The 13,508-nt window shown below is 39.6% G+C and overlaps 1 protein-coding gene and 1 pseudogene across 3 annotated transcripts in view; one reads left to right on the top strand and one right to left on the bottom strand.

The window, feature by feature from the left end:
• The window catches only part of PAN3 (poly(A) specific ribonuclease subunit PAN3), a 172,034-nt gene that overhangs the window by 67,498 nt on the left and 91,028 nt on the right, over positions 1-13,508 (top strand). The gene's annotated exons all lie outside the window — the stretch shown is intronic.
• Positions 6,875-12,828, bottom strand: LOC104651056 (28 kDa heat- and acid-stable phosphoprotein pseudogene; annotated as a pseudogene).

Here is a 13,508-nt window from a genome sequence, read left to right as displayed (position 1 = left end):
TATTTAGAAGTAGTGACACATTAAATAAAATCATGCTAATTTTGTCTCAGACTTATGAAAATTGTATGGTTGTGAATTATAAATTATAATATTACTGTTGTTTTAGCTTACTCCATGAAGTGATACAATTGAATAAGAACTCTTGGACTGTGGATGTGTTAGGGGATCTGTTTGATTGCATTATCTCCTTGTCAGCATCTCTTTTGATGCTACTTTTTTTTTTTTTGAGTTTCGCTCTTGTTACCCAGGCTGGAGTGCAATGGCGCGATCTCGGCTCACCGCAACCTCCGCCTCCTGGGCTCAGGCAATTCTCCTGCCTCAGCCTCCTAAGTAGCTGGGATTACAGGCATGCGCCACCACGCCCAGCTAGTTTTTTGTATTTTTAGTAGAGACGGGGTTTCACCATGTTGACCAGGATGGTCTCGATCTCTTGACCTTGTGATCCACTTGCCTCGGCCTCCCAAGCCAGGCTTGAGCCACCGCGCCCGGTCTTGATGCTACTTTTTCCCCTTGTCTGATTAAATGGCATTTCTTGTAAGAGGTATTTAATTATAAGAATGCTCACTTAAAATCTTTTGGCCTATACATTCTCATGTGAATTCTAGTTGCTTGTTACTGCTTCTTTTAAGATCTAAGGGGCTTTTGGAAACTCAGTAGATTTACTTCTGTCTTTACTCACTGGGTTTTGGTAGTACTTCAGCTGGTTTGTAATCTCTGGACCCAGGAAATGGGATAATGTAGGCTTTTGGTGAATGGATTGGATTTTGTAAAGGTGAAGCTTCAAGCTGTCTACTTAGGGTACCTGGGGACTTTGAAGAGTTATAGAACTGTGATGCAGCTGCCTTGGCCTTTCTATAAAAGTACTACTTTATGTTCCATCATTACCCTAGACCTCCTCTTCTCTCTCGCTTCTACTCTAAAGATTTAATGTTCTCAGACCTACTCAGTCCTACTTTATCGCTTTACAGTAATGACCTTGTATTTTTCAGAGAAGGGAGAAAAAAGGTTGTTAAGAATTCATTGTGGTTCTGTCTATTGTGACAAAGTTTAAAGATTTCAAAAAGAATGAAGTGTGTGCTAGGTGTAATAACTCATTCTTGTAATCGCAGCACTTTGGGAGGCTGATGGGGGTGGATCCACTTGAGCCCGGGAGTTTGAGACCAGCCTGGGCTGCATAGTGAGATCCCTGTCTGTGCAAAAGAAAAAATAATTAGCTAAGTGTGGTGACATGTGCCTGTAGTCTCAGCTATTCAGGAGGCAGAGGCAAGAGAATCTCAAGAATGAGGCTGCAGAGAGCTATGATTGCAACATTGCCTTAGAGCCCGGGTGACAGAGTAAGACCCTATCTCTTGAAAAATGAAAACAGGCGAAGTGTGGTGGCTCACACCTGTAATCCCAGCACTTTGGGAGGCTGAGATGGGCGGATCATCTGAGGTTGAGAGTTCGAGACCAGCCTGACCAACATGGAGAAACGCTGTCTCTACTAAAAATGCAAAAATTAGCTGGGTGTGGTGATGCATGCCTGTAATCCCAGCTATTCGGGAGGCTGTGGCAGGAGAATAGCTTAAACCCAGGAGACAGAGGTTGCAGTGAGCCAAAATCGCGCCATTGCACTTCAGCCTGAACAACAAGAGTGAAACTCCATCTCACACCAAAAAAAGGAGAAAGAAAACAACAAAAAAACCCTGTTTATTTAAAAAAAAAAAAATTACCTCATGTATCAGCTCTCTGCCTCTGTAACATTTTCATTCATAGTCTTTCTTATTTTTTCTCCTGTCTCAGATATGTGTTTCTGGTATGCTGAAAGCCATCTTTATTTTTTCCAGCAACTTATTCCTTCATGTATCTCTTTTCAGTATTAGTCTATCCCTCTATGTTGGTTACATCTCTTAACTTACAAATGTTCCATGTGTAAATCTCTTCTGATATTTGGTGAACCCCAGAACAAAGAATATTACATGAGGAAAAGGTTCTTTGGTCAGTACATTTGGAAAACTCTGCAGTACAAAAGGTTTCTACTTACGGTGGCTACTTTTTCACCTTTTGCTCATCCCTTAATTCCAAGTATTTTCCCTTTCCTTTTCACTACTCTATTGAAAATGCTTTTGATAAGATCGCCTAACTGACTTTTTTTTTTTTTTTCTGAGATGCAGTTTTACTCTCTCTCATTCAGGCTGGAGTACAGTGGTACAATCTTGGCTCACTGCAGCGTCCACCTCCAGTGTTCAAGCCATTCTCCTGTCTTAGTCTCCCGAGTAGCTGGGACTACAGGTGCACACCACCACACCTGGCTAATTTTGTATTTTTAGTAGAGGTGGAGTTTCTCCATGTTGGCCAGAGTGGTCTTGAGCTCCTGACCTCAGATGATCCGCCTGTCTCGGCCTCCCAAAGTGCTGGGATTACAGGGGTGAGCCACTGCACCCAGCCTTTAACTGACAGAATTAATGGCGTTCATCTTACTTGCCCTCTGCTGCAGTTGACAGTTGACAGTTCTTTTTTTTTTTTTTGAAACTTTTATTCTTTTAGCGCTTAGATTATTATTGGTAGTTTTTTTTTTCTTTTTCTTTTTTCTTTTGTTTTGTTTTGTTAAACTTCTTGGCCTTTATCCTGCCCTCAAGAACTCTCCCAAGCTGTGTCATTGACTCTTTGTTCTTTTATTCTTCATAGTGCTCTTTGATAATCTCACATGTCTTCAATACTTCGGCTCCTCCCTAGTCACATTTGACTCTTGGATACTTTCTTTCCCCCTCCTAGTCCTCTGCATTCATTCTGTTATATTTCTGGTTTCTTCTGAACATTTTCATCTCCATGACATAGGACTTAAAATTCAACCTGTCTAAAATGAATACCAACACCAGGTTAGGTATCCTCCCTGTCTCACAGAGGTAGGGCAGGTTCCTATAAAAAATAAAAATGTGAGCCCGTATGTTTTCCTTTAAACTTGTTTTTCATTTACCCATACCTGTACACACTCAGTCATTCACAACTATATGCCACTGTATATCCTGGTTATTGATAACATTCGGTGTCTAATTTGTGGTGTTTTCTTGACCCCTCACTTCCTTACCTGTCATAGCCTTCAGCTACTAAGATCTGTTGCTGGTTTGAAATTGTTTTTACTCTGTTAACTGAGTTACAGTGTAGGTCCACCTTTATTCTAGCTTGGATTGTTATATTGTGGTCTCTTAGCTGGTTTCCTGCTTCTAGTCTTCTTTTTCAAACAACTACCTGATTCTCTAATCTTGCCTCTCATCTTTGTCATTGGGTGGGGGAGGGGGGGAGTCAAAATCCCATATGAAGGCATCCAAGCTGCCTCTTGCTCTTGTTCCTGTTTATTGCTGCATACCTACAGAACTATTTGCAGTACCATGCAAGTACCATCTTGCTTTTCCTTTGAATATTCTCTTTGAATATTCACCTTGCTTGGTTTACTGTTCCTTCCGTCTTGACTTACCAAACTTGTCTTTTAAGAATCAATTCAAACATGGTCTTATGTCCTAATTAGACAGCATTAGGTGTTTGCTCACTTTTTCCTAGCATTTATCAGATTGTAATTATTCATTTATAGAACTCACCATATAAGCTAATATCATATACTGATATGGCACGTTGTAGATACTTAATATATGTCTTTTGATACATGGATGTTCTGAGTTCTAGAGAGTGTGGAATTGGGTTCAGGATATATTGTATTCCTGTGAAATGTCAGCCTGTGAACTTGTAGAACACAGTGTCCATGTTTTCTTTCTTTCTTCCTCACAGTGCCTTGCACAGTGTCTTTTATATATTAGATACTGAAATAATTGAATGAATGGACCTGGATTATTTATTAACTGGATGAGTATTTGGCCTAATGTGTATCCTGAAATGTAATGCTTTATGTATTTTTTTGAATTTTCCCTTGGTACAATTCTGTGAAATAAAATATCATTGTGGAAAACATTTGAAAATCTTATATATGTTAAATGTTATGATTAAATATGGCAGGATTCTTTGTTAGGAAAAATACATCTAAGTATTATAAATTACGTACTGTGGAATGTGACAAGTAGGTTTACTGTTACATAGCTATCGATAGAAGATATGCATACATATGGAAATAATTTTAGCTGTGTAAAGTAATTTTTGCCTCTTTGAAATGTTGTGATAGTCTCACTTTTCTGTACTGTTTATTCACTGACCTGTTTTTGCTCCTCTTAGGGACAGCGATAGAATAAAGTAGGTGGTATGCCCTGCGATTATTAATGATTACTGTTATTGGAGCACTTTGACATGTCAATAACTTCAGATTCTTTTAAGTACAAGTTCAGTATCCCTTATCCAACATACTTGGGACTATAAGTGTTTTTTTGTTTGTTTGTTTTTGTTTTTTTTTTTATTTTGGTATCTTTGGATATATTTATTGGTTGAGCATCTTAAACCTGAAAATCTAGCCCCAAATACCGCAGTGAACATTTACTTGGAGCTTCATGTTTGAGCTCAAAAAGTTTCAGGTTTTGGAGCATTTCAGATTTTAGATTTTCTGATTAGGGATACCTAGTTTATAGCAGATGCAGACATCTGGTTTTATTTTTAAATGTCTTCTGTTCCTCAGATACAGATTTTCCTTTTTATGTGCATTGATTCTTTTGGTCTGAATTTAAATGTTGTATAATCCATGTGAATTTTTATGATAATCCCATTTCATTCAGTGATGATATGCCAATGAAAAAGGGAATGTGTAAATGATTTTATGATTTAGAAATCTTGAACTTTCTTAAAATTTTTTGGTAAAATTATACAGTGGTCCTTCTTTATTCTGTGGAATTGTTCTAGCAGCAACCGCCCCATCTCCTGCAGATACCAAAATAGTGGAATGCTTAAGGCATAATATTTGCATATAATCTATGTGTGTCCTCCAGTATAACTCTTACAGTGTAAATGTCATCTAGATCGTTGCTATACTATTTTTGTTTTTGTTTGCATTTTTTTTAATTTTTTTTTTTAACCCCCAATATTTTCTATCTGTGGTTGGTAGGATCCACTACTGAAAAAAATCAGATACTATAGAAGAGAATACAAAGAAGACTGGGCGCCGTGGCTCAAGCCTGTAATCCCAGCATTTTGGGAGGCTGAGGTGGGTGGATCACAAGGTCAGGAGTTTGAGACCTGCCTGGCCAACATAGTGAAACCCCGTCTCTACTAAAAATACAATCATTAGTCAGGTGTGGTGGCATGTGCCTGTTGTCCCAGCTACTCAGGAGGCTGAGGTGGGAGGCTTGCTTGAACCTGGGAGGTAGAGGTTGCAGTGAGCTGAGACCAAGCCGTTGCACTCCAGCCTGGGTGACAGAGTAAGACTCAGACACAAAAAGAGTGCAAAGAAGCAAAAATATCCTTAGGTCACTGCCCACAGAGAACATGTCTGATACATTTTAGTGACCATCTTTAGCAAGTTTTTACACACTTGCATGCACACACATTCCCTTATTCCCTCTCAGGCATAAGGAAACTATTTTACGTAAATAGCAATTTAGTTTTCATTGCTGTTCTCTAGCTTATCTTTTATTTTTACTGAGTCAGTACTATAGGTGTCTCTTTCCATGTTTAATAAAAATATATCAACTCACAATTTTTAATAGTTATACATTATGATATGTTCCGCAGTCTACATGACAAAATCCTACTGGTAGATACTTATTTTTTTTTTAATTATAATTTAGAAAATTCTGTGCTAACCTTAATCTTATCTACTTGTATCATTTTTCTGCTTAGTTTAATTCCTAGATGTGGGTTTGCTAGATCATAGGGCATGCTTGTACTTTGCTTATTGTCCTTCCCTCCCCTCCCCCCTCCTCCTTTTTCTTGCCCTTCCCCTTCCCTTTCCCCTTCCCCTTCCCCTTCCTCCTTTCCCCTTTCCCCTTTCTCATTTTACGGTGCTGGAGTGCAGTGGCATGATCACAGCTCACTGCAGCCTTAATCTCCTGGGGTTAAGTCATTCTTCTGTTTCAACCTGTGGAGTAGCTGGGACTACAGGTGTGTGCTATCATGCAAAGCTAATTGTTTTTAATTTTTAGTTGAGATGGGAGTCTCACTGTGTTGCCCAGGCTGATATTAAACTCCCGAACTCAAGTGATCTTCCCCCCTTGGCCTCCCAAAGTGATAGGATGACAAGTGTGAGCCACTGCGCAACCTTATTTCTCATTTTGATAATATTATCGAACTGTTCACATAAAAGGAACAGCAGGAGATTGTTAGAAATGTTTATAGTATTATCCATTTCTGGCAAACTTTGTAAAGGATGAACTTATAACTATCTTGGGAAATTTATGTGTCTGTAGTTTCTTTTTTTCTTTCTTTTTTTTTAACGATAATGTCAAGTTTAATCTGCCAAATACACAAGTTGAATTTGTGGAGCATGTTTTGCCTGGGTGCTGCACAGTTAACAGAGGTTTCTTGAAATGATCGATGGGTAGGATTAAAAATGGGCACTGACCCTGGCCAGGTGGGTAGGAACCAGGTAGGGAAGGACACAGAGGCGAGGCATTGGTCAGACAGGATGGACAAGCCATGACCCTTGAGGACCCAGGGGCACAGGCTTCCAGATGACAGCCCCCTTCTGAATGAGCACCCAGGCAACATAATCTGGCGCTGGTTTTAGCAAACCCATCAGCAGCTGCCTCCTGGCACAACCACCCCCTTACGTGCTATCTACCAGACAAAGGAAAGCTCTTCATACCCCATCTCCCGGGCACCCCGCGGCAAGGGCTCTGAATTCTAAAAACAGCAAAAAACATTCAAATGGTTATATATGAAATGCTGTCCTGCATCCTTCTGTCTCAAAGATAGCAGCTTGCCCCTCCCCCTCCCACATCTCCCCAACAATTTCTCTGCCAAGATGAAGAGGAGGCCCCAGGCTGTGGGGGGCTTCTGGCCATGAGGGGCTGTTGCAGCGGCACCAGAGTACAGGGTGGGCGAGACGCAGCAGAGGTCCTGGCAGTGTGGCCCAGGTGCCTGGCATTTCCTCCCATGGATCGTGTTTACTTATTCAGGGAGAGTGACTGCATTTGTTTTCCTGACAATGTGGCATCATCTTTTGCTTTCCTTTCCTCCTCTTCCTTTCTTGCAGCCTCCTCCCGCTGTTTCTGCATGATGGTCCGCCTTGGCTTGCTCTGTCTTCCTGGCCAAGTGCATTTTCATGTAACGCTTTTTTGCCTCCTGCTTCTCAATCTTGTCTCCTCTCCTTGAAAGCTCCTTTTGCCCGCCCAGATCCAGTTGTTTGACCTTTTTGATTGTCTGTGCTACCTGGTTGGGGTTCTCGCTGTTGATGAGCTCTTCAACACCTTTGCACTTTTGCTGGTAGTCATCTTCATCCTCGCTCTCATCTCAGTCTAGAGATTTCTTCTCCTTTTTGGGGTCACCCGCAGCCCCATCTCCACCTTTTTGCTCCTCTTGTTCCCCGGCCTTCTTTCTGCTTCTCAGCCTGGAGCTGCACGTAAATCCCCTCAGGGCTTGTATACTGCCTCCGCCGGCCTTTGTGGCCTCCCTTTTTCCCTCCTTTAGGCAGCGTGGCTTTGGCCACTGCCACCTGTCTATAGTTTCAGGTTGTTATGTACGGAGAATTGCTTAATACTGAGATCATGAAAATTTTTATTTTCCTCTATCGTAATGTAAAGCTTATTACTAATTGATCTTCATTTGCCGGGTTCCAACATACACATGCTACTTTCCTCTTAAAATTGTCAAGTTACAAATAGGAGAATTTTTATTTAGAATGCTAATATGAATCTTTTGGAAATATTAGTAATTAGCTTTCTTCTGCCTTCTCCATCAATTTTATCTGATTTAGAGAATTATATTTCCTTTATTGAGCTGCTTAAATCAGAGGGCCTAGTTTGCTTCAGAAAGTTTATAAACTATGTTATTAGACTGTTTCTTCAGGGGTCATTGTGTTTAGTTGTCACTTCTAACTTTTTTTTTTTTTTTTAAGATTAAACTTGGCAGGTTTTGAAGAGGTCAGTTTCTGATTAACCCAGAAGTTGAGTATATTTTGATAATAAATCTTAAATTGGTCATATTTGTATGTGCTTGAAATAAGTGGAAATAACAATTCATTAAATAACAACAGAAAAAACCTTACATGAACTTGGGGATTCTTGTTAACCATCTGACTTCTTCCTCTCCATCTTCTTCTCTTCTTCTTTATCCTGTGTTATTTATTAACACTGAAGAATAGTAAAATTAGGTCTGAATTGGGCTGCTCTTTATGTCCATGGAACTCAATTTTATTTGAGACAGGGTCTTACTCTGTCGTTCAGGCTGGAGGGTGGTTACGTAGACAAGGCTTACTGCAGCCTTCACATCCTGGGCTCAAGCAATTCTCCTGAATAGCTGGGACCACAGGTGCATACCACCACACCTGTCTCTTCTTGTTGGCCAGGCTGGTCTCAAACTCTTGACCTCAAACAATCCTCCCACCTTGGCCTCCCAAAATTGTGGGATTACAGGTGTGAGCAGCCGTGCCTGGCTGGGTCTCATCTTTTTATGTCTTTTTAGATCACTTTAACAAGGCAAAAAAATTTCCTCAACTCTGTCTTTCTCCCTCAGTATCCTCTCTTCTGCTTTTCCAAATAATTTACTGCCCATTGCTATTGCCACGTCACTCCCAGTGACATGGGTAGAAGTAATTGAATTAGACAAATATTTGTGTAAAGTAGACTCTGACTTGGTGCTTCAAAGATGTGGGCATTATCAAAAGGACAGTTAGTTGAACTGTGCATGTGACATAGTACCTATTTAGGAAAGAGATGGTAAGGAAAGCACAACAAAACTTGAAAAACCAACTTTATAAAAGTAGATTGAATTGCTCACGAGTTACTTGATATGGTACCTGTAGATCACTTCTCTACTAGTGGGTGTTTAACCAAAAAGGGTTGGCTAAATTTTTATATTGATAACTCAAAGTCAAAGAAATCTTTAATGTTTTTAAAACATTACCACTAGATTTGTCTTCTGGCCAAGGTGAAAGAACAAAGGTTAGAATTACCCTCTCTTCAGAAACAGCTAGAAAACTAAACAAAACATATGTAACAACAGTTTTCAAGACAGTAGTTACCAGACACTGAAAGACAGTGATCCCTGAGAGATGGAAAACAAATGAGGTGAACTTTGTGATTAACTCAGCTTACTACCTTGGGTGAATTTCCCAACCTTGTACAGAAAGGGGGACATCAGGTGGAGCCTGCTGATCCGTCTGAATTGAGGAGACCAAACTGGAAGTCCACAGTGGCCATGGTGGCAGTAGTGTACAAGAAAACATACTGAAGAGAAGAGAGCTCCGATACGGAGAGAACTCTGGCAATTTGCCAAGGGATCCCTCTTGAATCTTTAGCTGATGTGAATTAAGGATGTAAGTGAACAGGCTACCAGAGCTGGAAAAAGAAGTTCCCAGTCAGCAATTCTTAGATCTCATACATGGCCAGTAGTTTCTGCTCTTCCTAGCTAAAATGGAAAACTTCGTAATTCTTGAAGCACCAAGTAAGGCTAATTGGAAGGCATTTGCCTCAGTAGTGGGGCCAAATTAGCCTTAGAATAAATTCTTCTCTGGTTCCTCCTAACAGCTTAAAAGTAAGACCTGGAAGAATCAAACTAATTTTTAAGCAGTTTCACTACAACAGAGAGCAAAGGTCAAGAAGATTTATAGGAATACAATAATATCCAGCACCCAGCAGATAAAAGTCACATTATTTACTATATAATCAAAAGTTAGCAGATAGGCAAAGAAGGAGAAAAGTAACACTCATAAGAGAAGAAAATATAATTGTTGAGAACTGACCCAGAAATGATTCAGAAATAGTATATAACAACATGAAAAATAATTATAACTATTTCATATGTTGAGGAAGCTTAGAGGAAAGATTAAACATGTTAGTACAGGAATGAAACCTATATACATATACAAGAAAATAATCCAAATCAGACCTTGAAAGTTTAAAGCTATAGTGTCTGAAATGAAAAATATGTTAGATGGGATGAATGGCAGTAAATATTACAGAACAGTTTAGTGAACTTCAAGGTATAGCAATAGAAACTGCTCCGAAAAACCACACTCGGAGAAAATGTGAGCTGTGGGATAACGTCAAGTGACCTAATATCCTTATAATTGGAGTTCCTGATGGGACTGGTGGAATGTACAGAAGAAGTATTTTAAGAAATAATGGACAACGTTTTCCAAACTTGATGAAACTGTAAACATATAGACTCAAGGTGTCCAGTTAGTCACAGGCAAAAGAAACATGAAGAAAATTACACCAAGGCACATCAAAGAATCAGCCGAACCAAAAAACAAAACAAAACCATTTTTGATGAACAGTGATACCATTGGCATTCCATATCCATGGGTTTTACATTGTCGGATTCAACCCATCATGGACTCAGAAGAAAAAAACAAAAACTCATAAACACTTTGAAAAAAAAAAAAAAAAAAACCAAAACAAAACCCACACAACAATACAAATAATACAAATAAAAAATACCATGTAGTATTTATATTTCATTAGGTGTAAGTAATTTAGAGATGATTTAAGGTATGCAGAAATATACACCTATGTGCATAGACTACATACAACCATTAGGCATTTAATATGAAGGACTCGATTACCTGTGGATTTTGGTATCTGTGGAGGGGCTAGCGGAGGGTCCTGGAACAAGTCCCTTGCAGATACTAAGAAACGACAGTACTGATAACAGATTTCTCATTAGAAATAATACAAACCATAGATAGTATAAGAGTATCTTTAAAATATAGGAAGGAAAAAACGTGTCACCCTGGAATTCCATACTTGGGAACAATATCCTTCAAAAATGCGGTGAGATTGAGAGAATTTTTTGCACTCAGAACCTGGTAAAATTCAAATTAGGTGGGCAGTTTAGTTAAAATTATTGCACCAGTGTTTGTGGTTTTGAAAACATACCATGGTTATGTAAGATATTACCTATCATGAAAGAAGGTGAAGGTACCATTTCTTGTGAATCTTAAATTATGTCAAAATAATTGTTTTTGAAAAAAATGCAAAAAAAAAAAAAGTTGGACTTCAAAATTTACTAGCTCATGCTTTTTGAAAGAGAATGAAAAGACGTATTATAGGCCTGGAGAAAATATTTGTGAATCTCATATCTGACAGTGGACTTCAATCCAGACTATTTGGTGAACTCTTACAACTTGGTAATAGAAAATTTAAGAAAGCAATAAAAGTAGTCAAAAAAATGTGGACACTTCAAAGAAGATATAAAATGGTAATTAAGTCATTTGGGAAATGCTAATTAAAACCACAATGAGATACCACTACACACCTATTAGAATGTCTAAAATGGGCCGGGCGCGGTGGCTCAAGCCTGTAATCCCAGCACTTTGGGAGGCCGAGGCAGGCGGATCACAAGGTCAAGAGATCAAGACCATCCTGGTCAACACGGTGAAACCCCGTCTCTATTAAAAATACAAAAAATTAGCTGGGCATGGTGAGGCGTGCCTGTAATCCCAGCTACTCGGGAGGCTGAGGCAGGAGAATTGCCTGAACCCAGGAGGCGGAGGTTGCAGTGAGCCGAGATCGCGCCATTGCACTCCAGCCTGGGTAACAAGAGCGAAACTCCGTCTCAAAAAAAAAAGAAAAAAGAATGTCTAAAATGAAAAAGACCAACCAATGCATGTATTCCTGAGGATATAGAGCAACTTGATCTCTCATACAGTGCTGGTGGACATATTAAAATAATACAACTAGACTAGAGGATTGCTTCAGCCCAGAATGCTGTGGTGAGCAATGAGCTTTCCAGTGCACTCCAGCCTGAGTGACAAAGCAAATCTGTCTTCAAAAGTAAAAAATAATAATAATTAAAAAAACTACATTGAAAAGCAGTTTACTAACTTAAAAAGGTTATATATACATATGTATTATTATGTCCAGATCATTCACTGCTGTTTTTAACCAAGAATAACGAAATGTGTATTTGTATACAAATTAAGTGTGTATTTGTGTACAAACACTAGTGTATAAGTCTTACAATAGCTTTATTTGTAATAGCCAAACTTTGGAAACTAAGTATCTAATGCATAAAAGTGTGTAAGTCTTACAATAGCTTTATTTGTAATAGTCAAACTTTGGAAACAATCTAAGTATCTAATGCATAAAAGTGTATAAGTCTTACAATAGCTTTATTTGTAATAGTAAAACTTTGGAAACAATCTAAGTATCTAATGCATAGAAGGATACACAAATTATAATATATTGATAATGTTCATTTGTATTAATAAACAATACAAATGAAGGAAGTATTGATAGATGCTCTGATTCGGATGAGTCTTGATGGTGAGTGAAAGAAGCCAGTCAGCTTTTTTGCAACAGGTTTGTCACCAGAACACAGGTGTTATGAAAACTACCCCTAAAAGCCAAACTGGGAAGAGACTTTCATCAGCATTATCTTCACTGGACACATAGATTCAAGGCAGGTCCACCACAGCTGGCCATCTGATCTACAAATGTGGTAGAATCAACAAAAGAACTGAAAAATTGGAGAAGGAGGCTGCTGAGATGGGTCAGAGAGAGCTTCTTCAAGTATTTCTGGGTCTTGGATAAACTGAAGGCTGAGCGTGAACCTGATCTCACTGTTGATACCTACCTGTGGAAATTTGAGACCATTGAGTACTAAGTGACTATCGTTGATGCCCCTGGACACAGAGACTTCATCAAAAACGTGATTACTGGGACATCTCAGGCTGACTGTGCTGTACTGATTGTTGCTGCTGGGATGGGTGAATTTGAGGCTGGTATCTCCAAGAATGGGCAGACCGGTAACCATGCCCTTCTGGCTTACACACTGGGTGTGAAACAACTGATTGTTGGTGTTAACAAAATGGATTCCACTGAGCCACCTTACAGCCAGAAGAGGTGTGAGGAAATCATTAAGTAAGTCAGCACTTAGATTAAGAAAATTGGCTACAATCTTGACTTAGTAGCATTTGTGCCAGTTGCTGATTGGAATGGTGGCAACATTCTGGAGCGAAATGCTCATGCCTTGGTTCAAGGGATGGAAAGTCACCCGTAAAGATGGCAGCGCCAGTGGAACCACACTGCTTGAGTCTCTGGACTGCATCCTACCACTGGCTTGTCCAACCGACAAGCCCTTGCACCTGCCTCTCCAGGATGTCTACAAAATTGGTGGTACTGGTGCTGTACCTGTGGGCCAAGTGGAGATTGATGTTCTCAAACCTGTTATGGTGTTCGCCTTTGCTCTAGTCAGTGTTAAAGCTGAAGTAAAGTCTGTTGAAATGCACCATGGAGCTTTGAGTGAAGCTCTTCTTGGAGACATTATGGGCTTCAATGTCAAGAATGTGTCTGTCCAAGATGTTTGTTGTGGCAGTGTTGCTGCTGACAGCAAAAATGACCAAGGCAGCTGGCTTCACTGCTCAGGTGATTATTCTGATCTATCCAGGCCAAATCAGTGCTTGCTATACCCCTGCACTGAATTGCCACACAGCT

This window comes from Saimiri boliviensis, chromosome 16 (assembly GCF_048565385.1).
Source record: "Saimiri boliviensis isolate mSaiBol1 chromosome 16, mSaiBol1.pri, whole genome shotgun sequence".
NCBI lineage: Eukaryota > Metazoa > Chordata > Mammalia > Primates > Cebidae > Saimiri > Saimiri boliviensis.
Note: the sequence above shows the minus strand (reverse complement) of the source record. Positions and strands in the feature narration are given on the sequence as shown.